The 23,919-nt window shown below is 38.5% G+C and overlaps 1 protein-coding gene across 6 annotated transcripts in view; it reads right to left on the bottom strand.

Moving 5' to 3' along the window:
- The window catches only part of Cul5 (cullin 5), a 73,609-nt gene that overhangs the window by 6,450 nt on the left and 43,240 nt on the right, over nt 1-23,919 (bottom strand). For 5 of the 6 annotated variants that reach the window (XM_076182019.1, XM_076181997.1, XM_076182015.1 and 2 more), the window contains exon 17: nt 1,634-1,818. The exons of the other annotated variant lie outside the window; for it this stretch is intronic. The gene's annotated coding sequence lies outside the window, so the exon portion shown is untranslated. The remainder of the gene's footprint in view (nt 1-1,633; nt 1,819-23,919) is intronic. 6 annotated transcript variants of the gene reach the window in all.

Genomic DNA, 23,919 nt, shown 5'->3' with positions numbered 1-23,919 from the left:
TGAGAATATGGCAGGAAAGGGAGGAGTGGAAGTGGAGGTGGAATGTAGGTTGAGAGAAGCAAGTAAATGCGTTGTTGGATTGAAAAGTGTTATGAGAAATAGACATTTAGGAATGGATGCTAAGAGGAGATTGTATTATCTAGTTGTATTATACGGGAAGAGAGCTATGCACGTGGTGACCCATCTTTGTATCTCTCAGCATCAAATTTTTTCTTAAAATCTTGAATAGTGTTTGCACACTGTTTTGTTGTCTAATTTGTTCCAAGTATCTATCTGATTGTGCCAAGAGCACTAAATGGAGTAGAAACATGGAACATAAAAAAGGAAGAGAGAAGTTTGAATGTGTTTGAGATGAAATACCTGAGAAGTATGGTAGGGGTTACTCGGTTGGATTGAGTGAGAAAAGAGGAGGTGAGGAGGAGAGCTGAAGTGGAAAGAGAGTTGGGAGATGGGGCTGATGAAAGAGTATTGAGATGGTTTGGACACATGGAAAGAATGAGTGAAGAAAGATTAGTAAAAAAGTTGTGGAAAGCAGAGGTGGAAGGAGTGAACATGAGGGACTGACCAAGAATGAGATGAATGGATGGGAAAAAGGGGGCACTGGAAAAGAGGGGATTGTCTGTGGAGGAAGGAATGGAGAAGACAGAAAATAGGGTTGAGTGGAGAATGGTTGTGTATAGATGATGATGTGATGCATGGAAGGGAGTGGGTGGGGGATGGGGGGTGAGGGAAGAAGTGTGAATGATATTTTGACTCTGCCTGAAGGGATTTCTTCCTGTCTACTCTCTTTCTGTATGAGGGGATAGAGAGGGGTCACTGATTAAATGAAGCAGCCTTGCTGTGGATAAGTTGTGTCTCGCGACATTGCTCCTGACCCAGGGCAGTGGGTGAGATGCAGGGATGACCCATCATCCAGGAGCCAAAACAAGAGGGAAGGAGGGGGGTCAATGGAAATGGAGTATGTGGGAATGGAATGGGTGGGAGAGGATTTTTATCCTTTGTTTTTTGGCTACCTCCCTTGTAAGAGGGAAAAACCCATTGTTATATTAAATACCTGCTGTGAGGTTGCTAGGCATACTTTTTATGATAAAATCATTATTCCCCATATTTCACTGACTTGCAGCCCCACAGTGATCAACTGTCTTTGGACCTTCCACAGATCTCTCCAGAAAAACATAATGTACTTTTGTTTGTGTTGTATTAGTATGGGTCTGTTCTAAGCCACTAACTAGATGACTTCATGACTTTATTCAACTTAACTTATAATTATTAAAGTGTTTATATGGAGGAATTAATTTAATTTGCTGACTTATTTCCTTACAGTTTTGTTCAATTGAAAAACAGATCCTTAAGATCTATGCTCCAGTACAGTAATAATTTTGTACAAAACTTTGATATTTCATAATTCTAATCAAGTACAACTGTACAGAAATAACCATTATAAAAAATAAAATGTTTTCAAGCAAAGTATATCTGCACAAAACTGACAGAAGGGGAGGTAAGGAAATGATACATATCATAGCTAGGGCATTATGGATTATTCCAAAACTGAAAAAATAAATAAATAAATAAAAAATCATTATTGGTTCATATGTTAATGTATGCTCCATTACAGAGGTAGGTTAATACTCACCATAACAAGAAATTTTATTCTGAATTGGTATGTCCATAAACAGCATATGAAGCTTTGATTGCAACAAGACATATTGCCCATCTTGTCAAAGTATAAACCTATGACTGGATCAATCTTGTATCTTTTAATATCTTGATATTCAAGTGACTTCTTGAAGAGATCTAGTTGTGAGTACTGAAAAACAGCTGCATCATGGGAACATACTGTCAATAAAAAATCAAGTTGCACAAAAAATAATAATGATCAATATAATACAATGATGAATCTGGAGAAAAGATTTATCATTCCTTACAGTAAAATTACTAAGAGTGAATCTCATTTTGTAATTGTGTGTGCTTGCTTCCAGTCGTTCTCTTCATTTAATCAAATACAATTAAACCTCAGATAGCAAACATTCCAATTAATGATCAAATCAGTTAATAAACAAGTTTTGGGAACAAATTTTGTCTCTATTAATAAAACAACAATGTTCCCTCTAATTTTTTGCCGTGTGCAGAAATTGGCTTGTGTGCAAACTTTACCCTCTCTGAGAAGTATGTGCACACCCATGGCAGCAAAGTCATTTCATTTGCAATGGAAGTACTAGAGTTAGAAGAAAGGGAAAAAATAAATAAATAAATAAATAAAGAAAAAAAAATGGTTTGACAGTTGGCAAGTTACCATATTTAAAAAAATGTACGAGTTGATGTTTGAGTGGAACTTCTTTATTGAATGGATTTTAATATAATTTGAAAACCTTGTGTGTGCACATTTTTTCATGTGTGCTAGTTGTAAAACATATGTGCATGCATACATGTGCACAGCTTAGAGGGAATGTTGATGAAGAATATTTTTGGGTACTAATATGTGTAAATACACACAATTCCACCAGTTCAGTAGTGATTTGATGTGTGTGGCATAATTTTGGTTAGCAAACATTTTGGTTTAAGATTCATTATCCAAGTTTCTACTGTACATTTTTTCTTCTGATAATTATCACAAAATAAATATTGACAACTTGGCCAAAACAACTTTTATTCCAAGCACATTTTTTTTTTTTTTTGCTGCTGCTGCTGGGTAATTTCATTCAGCTGTTGGAATAAATTTGATAAAAAATGGAGCCTCAATTAATAAGACCCATTTACTCAAACATTCACCTTAGCCAGATCAAACTACCTGCCACTGTCCAAATCAAAATTTGTATATGAGCACCAATGGGTGGGGGTGGTTGGGGGAATATCATTCATACACTGACATCATTCTCCATAGATTTTGGAGCAAGCCCCCATACAGTCACCCTTCCCATTCCAAAGAATTCTCAACAAGAACACTGAAACTGCTCCAACCATGAGTTCTGTGGTTGTTCCCCATGTGTCCTCTACTGAGGACTGTCTATTGGAGCCATCTCTGATAGGGATCAACATCTGGGAAGCATGCCAAATGCCCATACAGATGGACCAGATTTTGATGAATTATGCTGGTAATAGGCCTTGACTGAGTCCCATGGAAAAATTACTGGTTTGATAAGGTTATTCCAGTGATATCCAAGACTTTCTGAAAATACTTGATACCAGAGATCTCTTCAAGTCACCATTTAGAGTCCATGTCTAAAACCTGTACAGCAAGACAAGGAGTATAAACAACTAAGACTTGGATCTTAGTTCTTATGCATGAATATTGAAAATGCTGTATACTTTGGATGAACAAGTCCACAACACCATGGGCCATGACAATCTTAGGGAATTAAGGATTTAAAGAAGCCCATTCATTGACTGATGGCTATTTCAATTATATTTCACACATCTTAGATCATACCAAGACCCAAATCTGTGAAATAATCATGACAAAGTTATAAACTTCCCAAATTAAAGGAGGGGAAAGGCCCTATGGTGTATGTATTTACCTAACTGTAGTATACAGGAAAGGAGCAACTCTCACAGGTCCTGTCTCTTACTCTATTATCATACCTAGCTTCACGTTCATGTACATATTCAGAAAAGCCATAAGGGAAATAATAGACTAAGAATGAGCACTTTCTTCTTATAGGGATATCTTCGGTGTGGTTTTTCTGCATTTTTTGAGTAATGCATTGATGTGATTTTTGTTATCATGTATGTATTTACCTAACTGCAGTACACAATAAAGTAAATGCTCATTGGGTTCAATCTCCAACTCTCCTTTTTTTTTTTTTTTTAACACTTAGCCTCATATTCATGTACTTTTCCAAGTTAATCTAAATCCTTGATTTCCAATTATCGTATTTAGATTTGAATTTATGTACTGTTTATGCTTTCTCAGCTATTCCAAGTATTTCTACATCTATATGGAAAATTTTATTTCTTCACATCCTTTAGACCTGAGGTCTTACTTAATTTGTTCCTATGACCTTATGTACCCCTCATCCTTAATCATATGTATGTATGGATTTCCCTGCTCATAACTGGTATGGAAAACTATCATGACTACAGCCTTAGAAGGGGATGGTCTCCAGAAATCTACCCTTTTCAGGGGAAAAATACTTGAAACCTCCCTTTTCATTCATGACCCCTTTTAGTATCTGCAAATAATAACTATTTTTGCCTCAAATTTCACAAATCGCAGCTCTGTCAACTCTCTCTGGGAATCTTCAATCACTTGGGAGAGGGAGAGAATCTATTTGTTTCTATAGCTAGATACTGCAAACCCTGGGCTACATTACCACATTTCAGAGGTGTCACATTTCAGCAAGCCCTAGTCCTGAGAAGAGAAACTGCTGCATGCTACAAAATTTTTAAGTTCCCCCTTCTGTGCCAGTGGTCTATGCACTGATCTTGGCAGACCCCTATAACAGCTACCAATGGTCCTCTGGCCCTACCATTGATATCTCCATGAAGAAACACTGGACTGTTATCCATATTGGTTTAGTATCAGTTTGTTACTATGACTTACCCAATGTGCATGTTATTGACAAGTGCAGCATGTAGTTTACTGTAAATTGATACACATTTTCTTTTTACTTCCTCTATCATATAAAGTCTGGATTAATAAGTGTCTAAGTGCCTCCTTCTCTTTTCCCTCCTGACTTTCATTTATCTTATTCATTTGTTTATTCATTTATTTTATCTAATTTTTTGTTTACCTATGTTTATTTTGTCTCTTAATAAGCCTTCATGACTTTTCTAAAATTCTGTACGATTTATGCCTCTAATATTTCTGGTAGCAATTCATTCCATCCTACTTAAAAAACTATATTTTACATTTTCTTCCCCAGGTCTTCTGTAGTTTTAGTCTGAATCCTTTTGTTTTCCTGCTGATGTGTATATTTACCTAATTATATTTCACAAGGATGAGATGGATGGATGGGATAAAAGGGGCACTGGGAAAGGGGAATGTCTGCTGAGGAAGGGAGAAGATAGAAGATTGGGGTGAGTGGAGAATGGTTGTGTATGGATGATGCTGTGATGCACAGAAGGGAGTGGGTGGGGGATGAGGGGTGAGGGAGTATGTGTGAATAATATTTTGATGAAGCCTGAAGGGATTTCTCCCCATCTCTTTTTCTTTGTGAGGGGATGGAGGTGGGAGGGTCACCGATTAAATGGAGCGACCTTGGTGTGGATGTGCTGTATCTTGCTAAATTGCCTCTGACCCAAGGCTGGGCAAGATACAGGGATGCCCCATCATCCTGGACCAAGGAAAGAGGAAAGGAGGGATGATTAATGGAAGTGGAGTATGTGGGGGTGAAATGGGTGGCAATGGATTTAAGTCTTTCACTTTGGCTACCACCCTAGTAAGGGGTAAAAAAGCCATTTGTATATATATCCACAGCAAGGCCGCTTCATTAAATCGGCGACCCCCCCCTCTCCGTCCCCCCATTGCATAAAATGAGAGGACGGGGAGAAATCCCTTCAGGCTGCGTCAAATTTTGCTTACACATACTACCTCACCCCCCATCCACCCGCCCATTCCACCTCATGCAATCACAACATCATCCATATACAACCATTTTCCATTCACCCCTGTCTTCTGTCCTCTCCCGTCCTTCCTCAACAGACATTCCCCTCTTCGCCAAAGCCCCCTTCACCCCATCCATCCACCTCATCCTAGGATGTCCCCTCATGTTCACTCCCCCCACATCTGCCTTCCACACCTCTTTTACTAGTCTTTCTTCACTCATTCTTTCCATGTGTCCAAACCATCCTAATATTCTTTCATCAACCCTATCTCCCAGCTCCTTTTCCACCCCTGTTCTCCTCCTCACCTCCTCATTTCTCACTCTATCTAGCCTAGTAACCCCCATCATACTTCTCAGACACCTCATCTCAAACACATTCAAACTCCTCTCTTCTTGTGTGTCTTGCGACACTGCTTCTGACCCAGGGCAGTGGACAAGGTGCAGGGATGACCCGTCATTCAGGAGGTGCTAAGATAAGAGGGAGGGTGGAGGGGTGTGGAGTGTATTCAGGGATGGAATGGGTGGGAATGATTTTATGCCTTTTTCTTTTTGGCTACCCCCCTTGTAAGGGGGAAAAAGCCTTGGTATATGTATGTATGTATGTATATATATGTATATTTCACAGGAAAAGAGCTACACTTGCGAGGTCCTCTTTCTGTCTCCATCTGTCAAACTTGGTTTTAAGATAAGTTTCCTGATTTGATGGTTTCCTCTCTCCCATTGTTCTGTAATGAAAGTTATGTTTCTTGATACAGTAAAAGCCTTCTTATCCAGCATTCAGGTATCTGGCAACTTCAAGTATCCGGCATATTTTTTCCGAGCATTAAAATATATAAAAATCTATAAGAAATCAATACAAATTGATAAAATTTCCCGCACGAGGCTTTACTTGTTCCACTGTCAACAGAGCGCACCACTGTCTGGGTCAGTTTCACACCACCCGCCACAGCCCATTGCCCACGCTGTTCAGTTTCACGTGCCACGTTTGTGTTTGTCTCCGCTCAGTTCAGCTACATTCTTCCTCAAGTGTTCCCCTGTAAACTTTCATCATGCCCAAAGTTGATAAACGGAAACGTGTTGTGCTTACACTTAGGCAGAAGGTGGACATTTGCAAATGTTTAGAGAAAGGGGAAAACAGAAAAATACTCATGGACAAATTCGGCTTAGGCTCATGAACCATCTACGATATAAAGGCCCAATCGAAGAAGTTATGTGAGTTTATGAAGGGGACATATACCCCAAAAGCTGCTGAAAACCATCACACTTTACAATATCAGCGTGGGGACATGATTGACAAAGTGTTGTACAAGTGGTTTTGCCTGAAAAGATCTATAGGAGTATCAATAACAGGCCCCATGCTGCAAGAAAAAGGACGCGACCTAGCAAAGAAGATGGGTGAAGTGGAAACATGCCAGTTCTCAGATGGTTGGCTACACCGATTCAAGACTTGGCATGGAATAAGGAAGCTGGACATTGCTGGTGAATCGAAATCTGCAGATCAACCATCGGCTGACGAGTTTATCGACAGGTAAGGATTGTTAAATTTATGCTAGTTTAGCATTAAATAGGCCTAGGCCTAGCCCATGCTAACATGATTTATACCATCAGATGTTTTACTCCTATCCTTCTTTTTCTTCTCCATTCTTATCATTTCTTTCTCTAATTCACGTTCTCTGTTTTTATATCTTATAGGTTTGCCAAATTGGTAGAGGAGCATGGACTGACCCCGGACCAGGTTTACAATGCAGACGAGACTGGCTTTTCTACCACTGTCTTCTGAAAACAAAGCTTGCAAGCGAGGCAGAGGGGTCTCTCAAAGGATTCAAGCACAGCAAGGATCGACTGACTGTGCTGTGCAAATATGGCAGGAACTCACAGGATAAAGTTGTGTGTGGTAGGCAAGTACAAAAAACCACACTGTTTTAAGAACATCACGTACCTGCCTGTTGATTATCAAGCACAATGTAGTGCTTGGATGAATTCAGAAATATTTATTCACTGGTTTAAGCATTTGTTTGTTCCCTCGGTTAAGGAAAATTTGAAAAAGAAAGGGCTCCCACAGGACAGTAAAGTGGTGTTGTTGTTGGATAACTGCAAAGCACATCCGCCAGCTGAAGAACTTGTGGTGGAAAAAATATTTGCTCTTTATTTACCCCCGAATGTAACCAGTATCATCCAGCCCATGGATTAGGGTGTAATTCAGAATTTTAAAATTAATAACTGTAAAAGTTTCCTCCATAAGCTTGTGAATTATGATGACAGTACAATCCCTGAGTTAAAAAAAAATTTAATGTAAAAGACGCTATCTTCATACTTCGTTAGCTTGGCAGGATGTCAAAAAACAAACCTTGATGCAATGTTGGCATCAATTGTATCCCTTGATCATGTTTGAAGAGGCGGATGATTCTGACTTTGAAGGGTTTGGTAGCAAGAGAAATTCAGTGGTGAATGAGTTGAGTGAGATGGGTGGTGGTGCTAAACTTAGCGTATTATGAGGTGCTAAAAGAGTGGGTGGATGTGGACAAAGACGAAGCGGTAACATTCACTCTAACTAATGAGGAACTTATCAATGCGGTAATTGAAGATAATCTTGAGAAGATGACAAAGGCAGATAGTGAGGAAGAAGATGACCCTGAGCCTAAGGTGGCATGAAAAGATGCTGCAAATGCTGTCTTTGTTAAGTTTGCAGAGCAGTGCACCTATACGTCCACCCGAGATATTATGTCTCTTCACTCCATTCAGAATGAGTTTTATTGCGAAGAGGAAAGAGCTGCAAACAAGCTGACATAAGAAACTATTTTAAAGTAGGTTGTAAGGGAAATAGAGTGGCAAACAAATACAGAGGATAGTGATAACCTGGAGTGATGAACTGGATGTTGGCGAGTAAGGTGGTTTTGTTTATGTGCTTTTTTATGTTAAGTTAAATGTTTATGTTATGTTAAATGTTGTTAATAGTGAATAAAATGAGTTGATTGTAGACATAGTGTTTTTGTAACCCTTCACTTATTTTAGTAACCCCTTCAGAAAAGTACAGAGAAGGTTAGTGTCTAGTGATGAACTGTATGTTGGCGAGTGAGGTGGTGACGCCGCAATCATGTGATGCTTTGTTTATGTTATGGTATGTGATACTATATGTTAACTGACATTAATAGTGAGTAAAGGGGGTGATTGTAGACATATTTCTGTACCCCTTCACTTACTTTAGCAACCCCTTCAAGTATCCGGAATTTTCGAGTATCCGGCATGCCTTTGGTCCCAGTGATGCCGGATAAGAGAGCTTTTACTGTATCCTTCAGATACCTTGCCTTTTAACCTTTCATCTCTCTCCCCTCACCCCCCCCCCAAAAAAAAAAAAAAAAAAAAAAATCCTGATCAATTCTGTCTGCTAATCTGACTGTTTTGAACACAACAATCATGCCACCTTTCTTCTTGCTTCTAATGAAAGGAGATCCAGTTTTTCTAATGTTTGACTAAACAGTCTCTTCCCACATTAATAGGTCCTCATTATTATGGCCACACCTTTCATGGCTCTAAGCATTACTAGATCACTTTTCTTCTCTTATCTACTGTTGGCAGTTCCAGAATATTCAGTATCTATATAATTCATCAGAAAGCTCTGGAATTATTTTTGTGGCTCCTCTCAGAATTTTCTCATTTTGTTTACATCTTTCTTTTTGTATTGTTACAACAAAAAGAGGAGGTTAGGGCGTCATTACTTGCGGCGAAGGTCAAGGGGATGATGGTTCGAGTCCTGCCACTGGCAAAGTTGAATCAAGGGCATGGTTCATTAAATTCCACGCTGCAAAGTCCTCTGTAAAGGGAACCATCCTAGCCTTCCGATAGGGGGGAGTTTGTGACGTTAAACCATATCACCACACAAACCTAGCATAATCCTGTCTAGAGCAAAAGAAGTTTATGATAATCTTCATCCTGTCTGTCCATAGAGGAGAATTCTATTATTATCATTTCAATAGATTACAAGTTTCCACAGTGACCTTTTTTTGGGTGTGATTCTGGTGAAAAATTTTGTTCAGTCATCCCTTCCTGATTGCAGGTATTTCATTCCTGGAGAACAGCCCTAACCACAAAACCACAGTTGAGGAAGCTGTGTTACTTGTATGGCCTGTCAGGCGTAAATACACCCACTCCTCGTTTAACGACCTACTCGGTTAACGACAACTCAGAGTAACGACGGGCTTTATGGCGTCGTTTCACGTAAATCTCCCGAAGTTACGACGTCGTGTACGATAATTAAGTTGGCTGAGGCAAATTTGTATGATGTTATAAATGAACTTGTACGATGGATATTAGCTGTGAGGTAAAGTGTTCTGAAGCTTAGGTCTACATTTCCTGCAAGCTGCAAAAACTACCTGGGGTACAGTATATATCGGTAGTGATAAATTTTTAGTTTCGACCATGGGCGCAATATAGCAATAGAAAATTAATTATTAATTTTGTAAATTATAATGTATCAACGTAAAATGCAATTTTGTGAGCGGAAAAAAAAAATGCTAAAACAGATTTCGTAAGTAACGAAGTCATGTCGGACGAATGGTTGTTGTTGTTGTCGTTCCCTAGACTGTCTGTCCGAGCAGTCCCGTCTCCACAAGGAAGGCCACAGCCGAAACTGGGTTTTCCCACAAATCCTTTATAGAGTGTATGTTGTGTTGTTTGCGTGCATGATTGTGTATAATGCAGTCTTCCATTATGTGTTGTATGGTATGGGGTGAAGTGTTACATCCTGGGCAGCTGTTCACAACACGGTCGTCCAGCCTCTTCTGGTAGCTTAGAAGTGCTGGGTGGTGACCGCATCGCAGTCTGGCCAAGTGGACTCTGTCCTTACGTGGGAGAGAGGATTCAGAAGGATGGATATCAGGGGGTCTGGCATGCAGCAGTGTGTTGTCTTTCAGTGTGTTAATGGAGCGGTGAGTGATATGATTATGAATATGTTTCCGGAGGCTGGTATTTGGTGGTTGTGGAGGAAGAGAAGAGAGTATCTGTGTGTAATAAAGGTCTTTGGGTGTAGTTTTAATGTTTCTTGGTGTGTGTGGGTGTTCTGCTATGTAGTGTAGCGGGTGTGACGAATGGTACACCATGTTTGTTATGATAGATGTCGATGTCGAAGAAATGAAAGGATGATAAATCAATTCGTCTAACCTAAGCTAAACTAACCTAACCTGTGTTTAATAAATCATTACCTGCAAATTCATTGTCATCCGGCTCATCCTTGTTGTCGTCGTCGTGAGAGACGTTGGCAGACGACAAGATGGCGTCCCGAGCCTATGCTACCGACTTCGTCCATTAGCATATTTGCTTGTAGCAAGGTATTTTTTACTTTCATTTCCGCCCACAAAATTGCATATTACGTTGATACATTTTAATTTACAAAATTAATAATTAATTTTCTATTGCTATTTTGCGCCCATGGTCGAAACTAAAAAAATACCCCGGTATTCAATATGGAATGTCAGCATACGCGGATTTGGTCATATACGGTAATTTTAGGAACCTAACCACCGTAAATAAACAGTAAATAAAGCTTTAATGTACTGTATAAAAGAGGGAAAATACACGAAAATAAAGATACATGTATTGCTGGACATTGTACATACAGTACATGTACGTATATGTATACACTTTCGCTTAACAACCAATTCAGTTAATGACGGCGCGCTGGTCCCAATTGTCGTCGTTAAACGAGGAGTGGTTGTATTCACTAATTCATAGCAACACTCATAACCTGTGGATACACAAAACTTTACCCTGCCATCAGTGTTTCAATACATGAACCACTAATACACAAAAATGCAGTTCATGAATCTGCGTTGGTGGAGGGGTCTTTCTTGCATTATTTCCATTAGCCTCGAGTAAAAGCAAATCAAATTAGTGGCACATGATCTTCCTTGTCTAAATCCATATTGTTTTGTATGAAGGAGTGATAGTGCCAACAGTACTGTATGGGGAAGAAACATGGAACATAAGAGAGGAAGAGAGGAGTTTGAATGTATTTACCTAGTTGTATTTTATGGGACGAGAGCTATGCTCGTAGTGACCCGTTCTCGTATCTCTCCACATCCAGTTTATTCTTAAAATCGTGTATAGTTTTGGCACTCACTGTTTCTCCATTTAGTTTGTTCCAGACATCAATCACTCAATGTGGGAAGCTATTTTTTTTCAGGTCTCTTCAGTAACTGTCTTCTTTAGCTTCTTTTCATGTTTTATTCTCTTCTGTCTCATTTTAATAAGTCATCTTTATGTAGAATTTCCATCCCTTTCATAATTCTGTAAATGGTCAACAAATCACCTCTTTCTCTTCTCTGTTCCAGTGTTGATAGATATAATTTCTCCAATCTTTGTATGTTTGAGATGAGGTGCCTGAGAAGTATGATAGGTGTTACTAGGCTGAATAGTGAGAAATGAGGTGGTGAGGAGGAGAATAAGGGTGGAAAGGGAGTTGGGAGATAGGGTTGATGAAAGAGTATTGGGATGGTTTGGACACATGTAAAGAGTGAGTGAAAAAAGAATAGTAAAAGAGGTGTGGAAGGGAGAGGTGGAAGGAGTGAACACATGAGGGGGCAACCTGGGATGAGATGGGTGGATGGGGTAAAAGGAACATTGGGAAAGAGGGGAATGTCTGTTGAGGAAGGATGGGAGAAGACAGAAGATAGGGGTGAATGGAGAATGGTTGTGTATGGATGATGCTGTGATGAATTGAGGGGAGTGGGGGGAATATGTATGAGAAATAAATTGACGTAGCCCGAAGGGATTTCTCCTGGTCTTCTCTTTTTCTGTCTTTCTCTTTTTTGCCGATTTAATGCAGTGGCCTTGTTTTGGATGTGCTGTGTCTTGCAGCACTGCTTCTGACCCAGAGCAGTATACAAGATGCAGGGATGACCCATCATCCAGGAGGCGCAAAGATAAGGGGGAGGGTAGAGGGGAGTATGTTGGGGATGGAATGGGTGAGGCATTTTTATGCCTTTGTTTTTTTTGGCTAACTCCCTTGTAAGGGGGAAAAAGCCTTTGCTATATGTATGTATGTTGCTCCATACATCCACCACTCTGTGAGAAAAGCTGTTCTTTTTCAGGTCTCTTCTGTAACTGTCCTTTTCGAGCTTCCTTCCATGTCCCCTTGTATCCCAATTTAGTCTTCTCTGTCAAGGACTTCCATACCTCTTATGATTCTATAGATGGTCAACAAGTCTCTTCTTTCTCTTCTTTGTTCCAGGGTCGGTAGCTCTAGTTCTGACAGTGTGGGGGCCATCTCTGTAGTTGCTCTTTGGATTCTCTTAACTTTCCTTATATTCTTTTTGATATTGGGTAACCATAGTGTTGCTGCGTACTCCAGTCTTGGTCGTATCAGTGTGACTAGTATTTTCTTCACCTTTTCTTTGTCCATGTAAGTAAATGCCACTTTTATTAATTTCAGCAAGTTGTAGGTTTCTCTGACAATTTTGTTTATTTATCAGGGGACATGTCCTTTGTGATGATTATCCCCAGGTCTTTTTCAAATCCCACATTGTTTACTTCCTTTTCACCTATTTTATAATGTCCTGATATCCCGTTTTTACTTTTTCCAAATTCCATTATACTACATTTCTTAATGTTGAAGTCCACTTCCCATTTTTGACTCCATTCCCAAATTTTGTTCAGATATCTCAGCAGTGACTCAGTCTATTTCAGTGCTCACTTTTCTCAACAACTTTGAGTCATCAGCAAAGAAGCTCATGTAACTGTCCACACCCCTGTCCATGTCACTGACATAAACAGCACACATTATTGGAGCCAGTACCGATCCCTGTGGAACTCCACTAATCACTTCTTCCCAAATAGAACCCTAATCTCTAAGCACTACTCTTATTTTTCTTCCATGCAAGAAATCCTCCATCCATTGGTTTTCAATTTTCCTAATAGTTTTCTATGTGGCACTTTATCAAATTCTTTCTGTAGATCTAGGAAGGCACAATCAACCCATCTGTCCCTTTCCTGTATCATATCTAATAGTCTTAAGTAAAAACAGATCAGATTTGTCGCACATCATCTTCCCTGCCTGAATCCAAACTGTCTTGGGTTTAGTATGTTCTACTCCAGATGTTTTGTCTATTTTTGATAACTTCACAAATTTTGGCTTCAGTACTTGTATGGGAAACCAGTCTGTAATTTGTTGGGTCTTCCTTGTTTCCTCCTTTATATATTGGTATGTTGGCCTTTTCCCAGTCTTCTGGTATTTTTCCTTCGTTACGTGAACATCTTATATATTTTGCCTACCAATTCTTCTTTACACTCCTTTAGTATCCAGTTTGCAATTCCATCCAGGCTGTTTGATTTCCTGATATCAAGGCTTGTTATTTAGTCTATTATCTAAGCTCATATTGCTGTTATTTCCCCCATCTGGGAGGATCTCACTTCTCACCATTCATCACAGTGCCATACTTTTTCTCCAGTGAAAACCAACTTGAAATGTTTGTTCATGACCTCCAACATTTTAGCTTCTCTGTATTCCATGTTCCCTTGTAGTTTCTCTACTTCTTGCTTGTTTTTCAATTTGCCATTCACATATCTATAGAATAGTTTTGTATTTACCTAGTTGTATTATATGGGAAAGGGAGCTATGCTTGTGGTGACCTGTCTTTGTATCTCGCAACATTTAGTTTGGTCTTAAATTCTTGTATGGTGTTTGCACACACTATTGTTCCATCCAATTTGTTTCACACATACACCACTCTGTGTGATTTTTTTCCAGGTCCCTTCTATAACTATCCTTTTGGAGTTTCTTTTCATGTCCCCCGTTTTTTTTTTTTTTTTTTTCGAGCAAAATTTTACGCAGCCCGAAGGGATTTCTCCCCGTCCTCTCCTTTTATGCAATGGGGGGACGGAGTGGGGGGGTCGCCGATTTAATGAAGCGGCCTTGCTGTGGATGTGCTGTGTCTTGCGACACTGCTTCTGACCCAGGGCAGTGGACAAGGTGCAGGGATGACCCGTCATCCAGGAGGTGCTCAGATAAGAGGGAGGATGGAGGGGTGGGGAGTGTATTCAGGGATGGAATGGGTGGAAATGATTTTATGCCTTTCCCTTTTTGGCTACCTCCCTTGTAAGGGGAAAAAAGCCTTGGTATATATATATATGGTTTTTTTGTTTTTGTTTTTTTCATCTCACTTTAATAAGTCTTCTCTGTCAAGGACTTCCATACCTTTCATAATTCTGTAAATGGCCAATAGATCACCAATTTCTCTTCTTTGTTCCAGGGTTGGTAGTTCCAGTTTAGAATCTTTGTTTGTATGTTGGTTATGAAAGTGTTGGGGTCATCTTTGTTGTTGCTCTTTGGATTCTATTTTCCTTATATATATATTTTTTTTTGTACTGGGTGTCCATAGTGTTGCAACATACTCCAATTTTGGTCTTATGAGTGTGACTAGTATTTTTTTGTACCATTACTTCATCCAAATAATTAAAAGTCACCTTTATTGATCTTAATAAATTGTAGGTTTCTCAGACTATTTTGTTTATATGCTTGTTTTGGGACATCTTTAGTGGTAATTACTCCTAGGTCCTTTTTGGAACTAACTTTACTTCCTTAGTACTGATTTTATATTGTCCTAATATTCTTTTTTTTATTTTTTCCAAATTACATTATACTACATTTCTTAATGTTGAAGTTCACTTCCTACTTTTGACTCCATTCCCAGACTGTCCAGGTATCTCTGTGGCGATTCAGTATTTTTCTCTACTTACTTTATTTAGTAGTTTTGCGTTGTCTGCCAAGAAGTTTATGTAACATTCTACATCTTCATCCATGTCATTTATATATGTAGCAAACATTATTGGAACCAATACTGAACCCTGTGGGACTCCACTTATCATTTCTTCCCAGGTTGAATTTTTATTTCTGAACACCACTCTCATTTTTCTCCCATGCAAGAAATCTTCCATCCATTTCAGTAATTTTCTGTGTGGTCTTGGATCCCATGTTGGACATGTGATCAACAGCTATTTCCCTCCCAGAAGAGAGTTCAGAGCTTACATATGACCAATCTATGGGTAATACTGAGACCTTACACACACACACACCCAACTCCCCACCCACGAGAGTTGGAGTAACAACTCGCAGTGCAGCGATACTGAAATTATTCCAGCCCTGGGCAGGATTCAAACCCAGACCACTGTAGTGGCTGCCAGGAACTCTACCAACTGCATCACCAAGCCGTATAGATTTGCATTGTCTGTGTGTGTGTAATTTACTATGGTCTCGGATTGTGTTGGATTTGTGATCGATAGCTCATATATGCCAATCTTTGGGCAATGCAGTGACCTTATACACACCCAACTCCTTCCTGTGAGAATTGGAGTGCCGGCTCACAGTGCTATGACGCTGAAATCATTTCAGTCTTGGGTGTGAATCGAACTCAGATTGCTGGATTAGCAGTTGCAAAGGGTACCACTGCACCATCAAGACATGTGTGGGTGTGTATTTACATATATAGCAAACATTATCAGAGCCAGTACTGAACCCTGTGGGACTCCACTTATCATTTCTTTCTAAGTAGTTTTTCTGAGCACCACTCATTTTTCTTCCATGCACGAAATCTTCCATCCATTTCAATAATTTTCCATGTATACATCTTGTTGTTTAGAGTTTTCTTAATAATTTTTTATGTTACTTTATTAAATGCCTTTTGTATGTCCAGGAAAGCACAGTGCCTATCCATCCCTTTCTTGCATTATATCTATTAACCTTAAATAGAAACAGATCAAATTTGTGGCACATGATCTTCCCTGTCAAAATCCAAATTATCTCAGATTTAGTATATTGTTCTCCTCCATCTACTTTTGATAACTTACAAATTTTGGCTATTGCACTTGTAAGGGAGACTGGTCTATAGTTTGTTGTGTGTGTCAATATGTGTGCATCTACCTATGCTTGTTGAGTCACATCTACTCTCCAATCTATCATACCTAGCTATAAATTCATGATGTGCATTTGTGCATGCATGTCATATTTACCTAATGTTCAATACAGAGGAAAAATGAGGTGAAAGCAGTTATCAAAATGATGAGAGCAAGTAAGACACCTGGATTAGATGGGTGTCATGTGGAGTGTCTTAAAAAAGTGAGGTATAGTGATGGTGAACTGGCTGGTGAGGTTTTTTAATGTTTGTCTAAAAGAGGGTAGAGTGCCAGAGGACTGGAAGAGTGCCTGTATAGTTTTGCTTTACAAGGAAAAAGGAAACAAGTATGAGTGTACAAGTTTGTTAAGTGTAGTTGGGAAGGCTTATGGGAGGGTTTTGATTAAGAGGAACAGAGGGAGTGATTCATGAAGAACAGGTTGGGGTCATGTGGATCAGATAATTGTGATAAGGGAGATATGTGAGAAAGCTTTAGGAAAAGGTAAGGATGCTTTTTGGGCTTTTATGGATTTGGAAAAGGCTTATGATAGGGTAGACAGAAAGGCACTGTGGGAGGTTTTGCAGATATAGGGGATAAGAGGAAAACTGTTAAGAGTAGTCAAGAGTTTTTACAACAGTAGTAGAGCCTGCGTTAGAATTAGAAATTGAGAGAATGAGTGGTTTGAGGTAAAGGTGGGACTTCGTCAGGGATGTGTTTTGTCATCTTGGCTGTTCAATTTATACATGGATGGGGTGGTGGGAAAGGTAAATGCATGGGTAATGGGTCATGGATTGGAGATGGTTAAAGAAAATGGAGAAAAGGGAGAGATAAACTAGTTGTTGTTTACCTAGTTGTATTATATGGGAAGAGAGCTATGCTCGTGGTGATCAGTCTTTGTATCTTTCAGCATCAAGTTTTTTCTTAAAATCTTGAATAGTGTTTGCACACTATCTAAATTATTCCAGGTATCCAGTACTCTATGTGAGAAGCTATCTTATTTTATTTTTTATTTTTTTCAGATCTCTTCTATAGTTATCCTTTCTGAGTTACTCTTCATGTCCTCTTGTTTTTCCATTGTCCCATTTTAATATATCATTCCTATCTAAGATTTCCATTCCTTTCATGATTCTATAGTCAGAAGATCTCCTCTTTCTCTTCTTTGTTCCAGAGTTGGTAATTCCAATTTGGATAATCTTTGTTCATATGTTAATTTGGAGAGAGTTGGTGCCAACTTTGTTGTTGTTCTTTGTATTCTTTCTAATTTCGTTATATTCTTTTTAGTACTGGGTGTCCAGTGTTGCTGAGTACTCCAGTTTTGGTCTTATTAGTGTAACTAATATCTTTAAAATAATTTCCTCATCCAAGTAGTCAAATGCCACTTTCACTGACCTTAACGGGTTGAAGGTTTCTTCGACTATTTTATCTATATGTTTGTCCAGTGTCATGTCTTTGCTGATTATTACTCCAAGGTCTCTTTCAGAGTTCACTTTTTTGACTTCTTCACCAATTTTATAATTTCTTGATATTCTATTTTTACTTTTTCCAAACTCCATTATGCTACACTTCTTGATATTGAAGTTCACTTCCCACTTTTGAGTCCATTTCCAGATTTTATTTTGAGTCCATTTCCAGATTTTGTCCAGGTCTAACTGTAATGATTCACAATCCTCCTCCGTTCTTTCTTTAGTATTTTTGCATCATCTGCGAAGAAATTCATATAACACTCTACTCCATCCATGTCATTTATATATATGGCAAACATGATTGGAGCCAACACCGAACCTTGCGGGACACCAATTACCAATTCAAGTATTTGTCTCTAATTACTACCCTCATTTTTCTCCCAGTCAGTCTTCCATCCATTCCAATAATTTTCCTCCGATGCCAGCTATCAATTCTATTTTTCTTATTAGTTTCTTGTGTGGTACCTTATCAAATGCCTTTTGTAGGTCTAGAAAGGCACATTCTGCCCATCCATCCCTTTCTTGTATTATTTCTATTAGTCTTGAATAGAAGCAGATCAGGTTTGTTGTACATGATCTTTATCTAAATCCAAACTGATTTGGATTCAGTATACAGACGCTCCTCTACTTACGTTCATTCGTTTTACGTTTTTCGATTTTACGTTTGAACTGACTGTAAAAAAAAAAATTGTAAACTTTTTTTTTTGAGTGAATGTTTTAGTTTAGTGCACTCTCCGTAGTTCAAACGATACTTACGCATGATGCTGCGTCCATTGTTTACATGGCACAAACGACAGACTGAACGTGCCTTGCCTCCTCCTCCTCCACCATCTCAATTTATGTTGCTTGAATTTAATTTATTTAAAATTAATGTTATTATTTTACAATGTTATGTGTATAATTAATGATTTAGGGGTGTTTTATAAGATACGGTAATAGAATTTACGGATGTATAGTACAGTAACAACTTACGTTCATTTTCAACTTACGTTTGGCCGTTCCGAATGTAACTAAAACGCAAGTTGAGGAGCGTCTGTAGTTTTTTCTTCCAGATATTCAACCAATCTACTTTTGATAACTTTTTCACATATTTTTACTACTGTGCTTGTTAGGGAGACCAGTCTGTAGTTGGTTGGATCTTCCTTGTTTCCTTTATATATTGGAACAATATTGGGTTTTTTTCCAGTCCTGTGGTACCTTTCCTTCTTTGAGTATTTAATTATATTGTATATTTTGTCCGTCAACTCTATGCATTCTTTCAGTATCCAATTTGCAATTCCATCTGGACCATGTGATTTTCTGACATCAAGGTTTTTTTAGTCACTGGTTTCCTTCTGTGTTAGTTATTTCCTTCATTGGGGGGATTTCTCTCTCTCTCTACTCCCTCAGTTAGGTGAATCTTCAATTGTGAATACCGATTGGAAATGATTCCACATAATTTCAGCCATTTCTAGTTCTTCTGTATATTCATAATTTCCCTGGTGCTGCTTTTCCATTTCTTGTTTATTTTTTAGTTTACCATTTACATACCTGTAAAATATTTTAGGTTGTTCCTTGCATTTTCTATTATGTCTCTTTCATAGTTTCTCTTTTAATTTCTGCATACTTTTACATAATAATTTCTTAATTTGATGAATGTTTGCCATTTACTCTTTTTTTTCAATCTTTTCCAAGCTTTGTCTCTTTTATCCTTAGCCTCATTACATTTTTTGTTGTACCAGCTTTTTATGTATACTCTTTCTTGCTTTTGTTATGGTACTTATTTGTTTACTCCCTCATTATAAATTTCTTTTAGTATATTCCATTTCTCTTCCATCCCTGTTTTTTCATTTAGGAATTTTACCCAGTTTGCGTTACGAAAGAATTTTTTGAGTTTCTCAAAATTTGTTTTGTTGTACATTAGTTTTCCTTTTCTATGTTTCTCATTTCTTCTTAAGTCCATTTGCTCTTTTAGTTCGAATTTAGTTTCTACTATTCCCATTATGTTTGTTTTTTCTAATGCCAGATAATCATTTAATTCATTCAGTCCTGAAATCATTCCATCTATGTTGGTATAGGCTAACTTTAATTTGTTCCTTTCTCATCCTTTTCTACTTTGTTTCCTTTTTCTTGATATACCATTTTCTCAGCCTCAGGTCCACTAATGACACTGTGTTTGTGGCAGGATCAGAGGAGGAATTATGGAAGTTAGTGACAGAACTTGGGAAGGTGTGCTAAAGAAGGAAGTTGAAGATAAATGTGAATAAAAGTAAGGTGATGAGATGTTCAAGGGGAGAGGAAGTGAGCATTAAGGGATAGCTTTAGATATTTATGTATGAATGTGGCTGGAAAGGGAGAAGCAGAGGTGGAGGTAGAATGTAGATTGAGAGAAGCAAGTAAATGCCTTGGTGGTTTAAAAACTGTAATGACAAATAAACATTAGGGAATGGATGCTAAGAGGAAACTGCTTGAAGGGGTGATTGTGCCAACAGCGCTGTATTGGTCAGAAACATGGAACATAAGGGAGGAGTTTAAACTTGTTTGAGATGAGGTGCCTCAGAATTATGGTAGGGGCTACTAGGCTGGATAGAGTGAAAAATGAGGTGAGGACAGCAGGGATGGAAAGGGAGTTCAGAGATAGGGTTGATGAAAGAGTACTGGGATGGTTTGGACACATGGAAAATAAGTGAAGAAAGATTAGTAAAAGAGGTGTGAAAGGCATAGGTGGAGGAAGTGAACACGAGGGGGTAACCAAGGATGAGATGGATGGATAGGGTAAAAGGGAGATTGGAAAAGAGGGGAATGTCTGTTGAGGAAGGGAGAAGACAGAAGATAGGGGTGAATGGAGAATGGTTGTGTATGGATGATGCTGTGATGCATGGGAGTGGGTGGAGAATTGGGGGTGAAGGAATATTGACACAGTTTGAAGGGATTTCTCCCAGGCTTCCCTTTACCGGGGGGGGGGTCACCGATTAAATGAAGCAGCTTTGCTGTGGATGTGATGTGTCTTGCTACATTGCTTCTGACCCAGGGCAGTGGGGAAGATACAGAGATGACCCATCTTCCAGGAGGAGCCAAGAAAACAGGGAGGAAGGGGTGGTGAATGGGTGTGGATTATGTGGGAATGAAATGACAGTTCATTTATGCCTTTGACTTTGGCTACCTCCCTTGTAAGGGGGAAACAAGTATTGGAATATGTATGTACAGTATACTCGTAGAGGACGGGAGTGTAGGGTCCTGGTTTCTCCAATTATATATCTCACTTTAATTTCATGTTTGGTTCCAACTTGTGCTATATTTATCAAGACTATTCCAGATTATGTCTATATATAGAAAATTGCACTTCTTTACATCCTTCAACGACTTATTCTCCAATCATTTATAAGTCATCTCAAATTCATGTTCAGTTCCATTTGTGCTACATCAATTCCTACACTATTACAAGAGTTTACAGATCTATGGGGAAAACATTTTTTCATATCCTTCAGGCACATGGTAATTTTGAACTTTAGTCCAGGTCCTAATGCCCTCTTATCCTAAATCAAGAGATCTCCTTTATCAACTTTGTCCATCCCCCTTCAATGAGCTGACCACTGCAATCAAGATCCATACATTCTGAAACTTGTCACTATCTTCAAAGACCTTATAATCTTGCTGAGGCTCATGAATTGAACTCCATTTTAAATGAACATGGGCATAAGCCATTCCTCTTATAATGACAACTTGAACACATCTTTGATCTAATCACTCACCTCAGTTATTTTGCATAATTATGGAAGTAATTTCTCTTCTAGTATTCCACAGTTCATATTCTCAATATTTCTCATGAGGAAATTACATGATCCTCTTTCCAGCCACCAGCAATGACAACTGGAATTGTCTATCAGACCCCTGACAAGATATTCTCTTTTCATAATAACCTTCACCAACCTTTTAATCTATTTTACACTTCACTTTGCTGCTGCTTCATTATCTCACTGAAGATTACCAAATCTTTCTGTTGGTTACAAAACCAACCTTCTCACTCATAACTCACTGATATTTTCGTCATTTATTTGATCCTGACACAACTTTCCTTTATTCTAAGGAGAAGTTAAACCCTCTCTTCTGTCCAAGTGTTGTTTCCCTTTTCTGCTAAACATTCCGACTTTTGAGCAAGGTTAACTGATTTTTCATGTGTTTGCTCTTCAAGTCACAAATCTCAATTCCAAAAGATATGTTACCTTGTTTAATACTTGGATTTGAACCAACACTCACCTTCTTATATATATGGATTCCAATCCTACCAATTACTAGGTAGCCTCTACTTGCTCTTTGCCAATTACAAAATTCCTCAAATCTTCAATTTCAACTCAATGAAGTTCACTGTGCATTCTGACGTATTTATAAGTTATTTCTTTCATTTCTGCACATTTCTTTTAATTTTAGAAATGCTGAGAATCATCTTGATATTTTCCTCCCATCCCTCTTCATACAATGTGTCCATGATTTTACATTATGAGAATAACCTCTTAAACAAACTACTTCACTCCTGTGAACCTAAAGGGATGACAGGTGTACAGTGTTGACAAGTTACTGGCTTCTGTTGAATCAATGCTGCTTTAGCTCACTGTCAATACAGTCACCCACTTCTTTGTTATGAGAAATTGAGATCAATTAATCATTCCATTGTCCCAGATCTCTCTTGCAGGAGACTCACAACTCCAAGATAATTGGCAACAGACACCAGATTGGCCCAAAAGTCACTCAAAGAAGAAATATTGTGTTGTTGTTTGGGTATGGCTAGGGTGGGCTAGTGTTGGAATAGGTGTTTGATGTCTTCTATGAGATGTTTACAGCTAAGACAGTTTATTTCTGTGGCCAAGCTTATTCTGTGCTGGTATTATTATAATGATGGATTTTTTTTTTTTTTTCCTCATTAAGTTGGTTGTGCTGTGAGTGTGGCTGATGGCTTTTATATGGAATTGTTTACCTGTCATTTTCATGTGGTGTTCTATGGAAAGGATTTTGGTCAATGCAAGCAATGTTCTATTGGGATGGCTTTGGTACATCCTCTTCTTATTCTTATGCTTTATTTTGTATAGTCTGTGGGGGTGTCCATGCTGTAGAAGCATAATCAAGTGTAATTCTCAAGAACTGTTTGTAGACTGCAATTAGTTTCCTTCTGTTGACTATACCTCATGCTTTCTATTGAACTTAGGATGTTTATTTTCTTGTTGATTTTCACAATAAGGTCTTTGATGTGTGAGCTAAAGGTCATGTAATTATCAGCAGTGAGAAAACAGGATATTTTTTTCTCATGGAAAATTCTGACCATTCACTTTTACTACTAGATGTTTCTTTAATTCATGACTATCTGGAGTAAATAATGTTACTGATGATTTCCGAGGGAATGCCTCCATTCTATTATTTTTAAGCCATTGTTCTAGCTTGTCTAAGTAAGCTTGGATGTTCTTTGCAGCTATTTTACGGTTTTGTTTATGCGTGTATTTACCTAGTTGTTTTTATCTAGTTGTATTATACAGGAAGGGGAGCTATGCTTGTGGTGACCCGTTTTTGTATCTTGCAAGATCAATTTTATTCTTAAATTCTTGTATTGTGTTTGCACACACTATTTCTTCATCCAATTTGTTCCATATATCTATCACTCTGTGTGGGAAGCTGTTCTTTTTCAGGTCTCTTCTGTAGCTATCCTTTTTGAGTTTCATTGCATGTCCTCTTGTTTTTCCTCTGGCCCACTTTAGTAAGTCCTCTCTATCAAGGCATTCTTTTCCTTTCATAATTCTGTAGATGGTTAGTAGGTCCCCTTGTTCTCTTCTTTGTTTCAGGGTTGGCAATACCAGTTCGGCCAGTCTTTATTCATGTCAGGTTTGAAAGTGTTGGGACCATCTTTGTCCTTGCTCTTTGTATTCTTTCTAATTTTCTTATATACTTTTTTGTACTGGGTGGTCCATATCAGCAGTGCATATTCCAGTTTTGGCCTTATCAGTGTTTGTAATATTTTCTTGATCATTTCCTTATCCAGGTATTTAAAGGCCACCTTTATTGATCTC

Source organism: Oratosquilla oratoria, chromosome 3 (assembly GCF_046742065.1).
Source record: "Oratosquilla oratoria isolate Oo_2021 chromosome 3, ASM4674206v1, whole genome shotgun sequence".
Taxonomy (NCBI): Eukaryota; Metazoa; Arthropoda; class Malacostraca; order Stomatopoda; family Squillidae; genus Oratosquilla; species Oratosquilla oratoria.
This window is presented reverse-complemented; position numbering and strand designations above follow the sequence as displayed.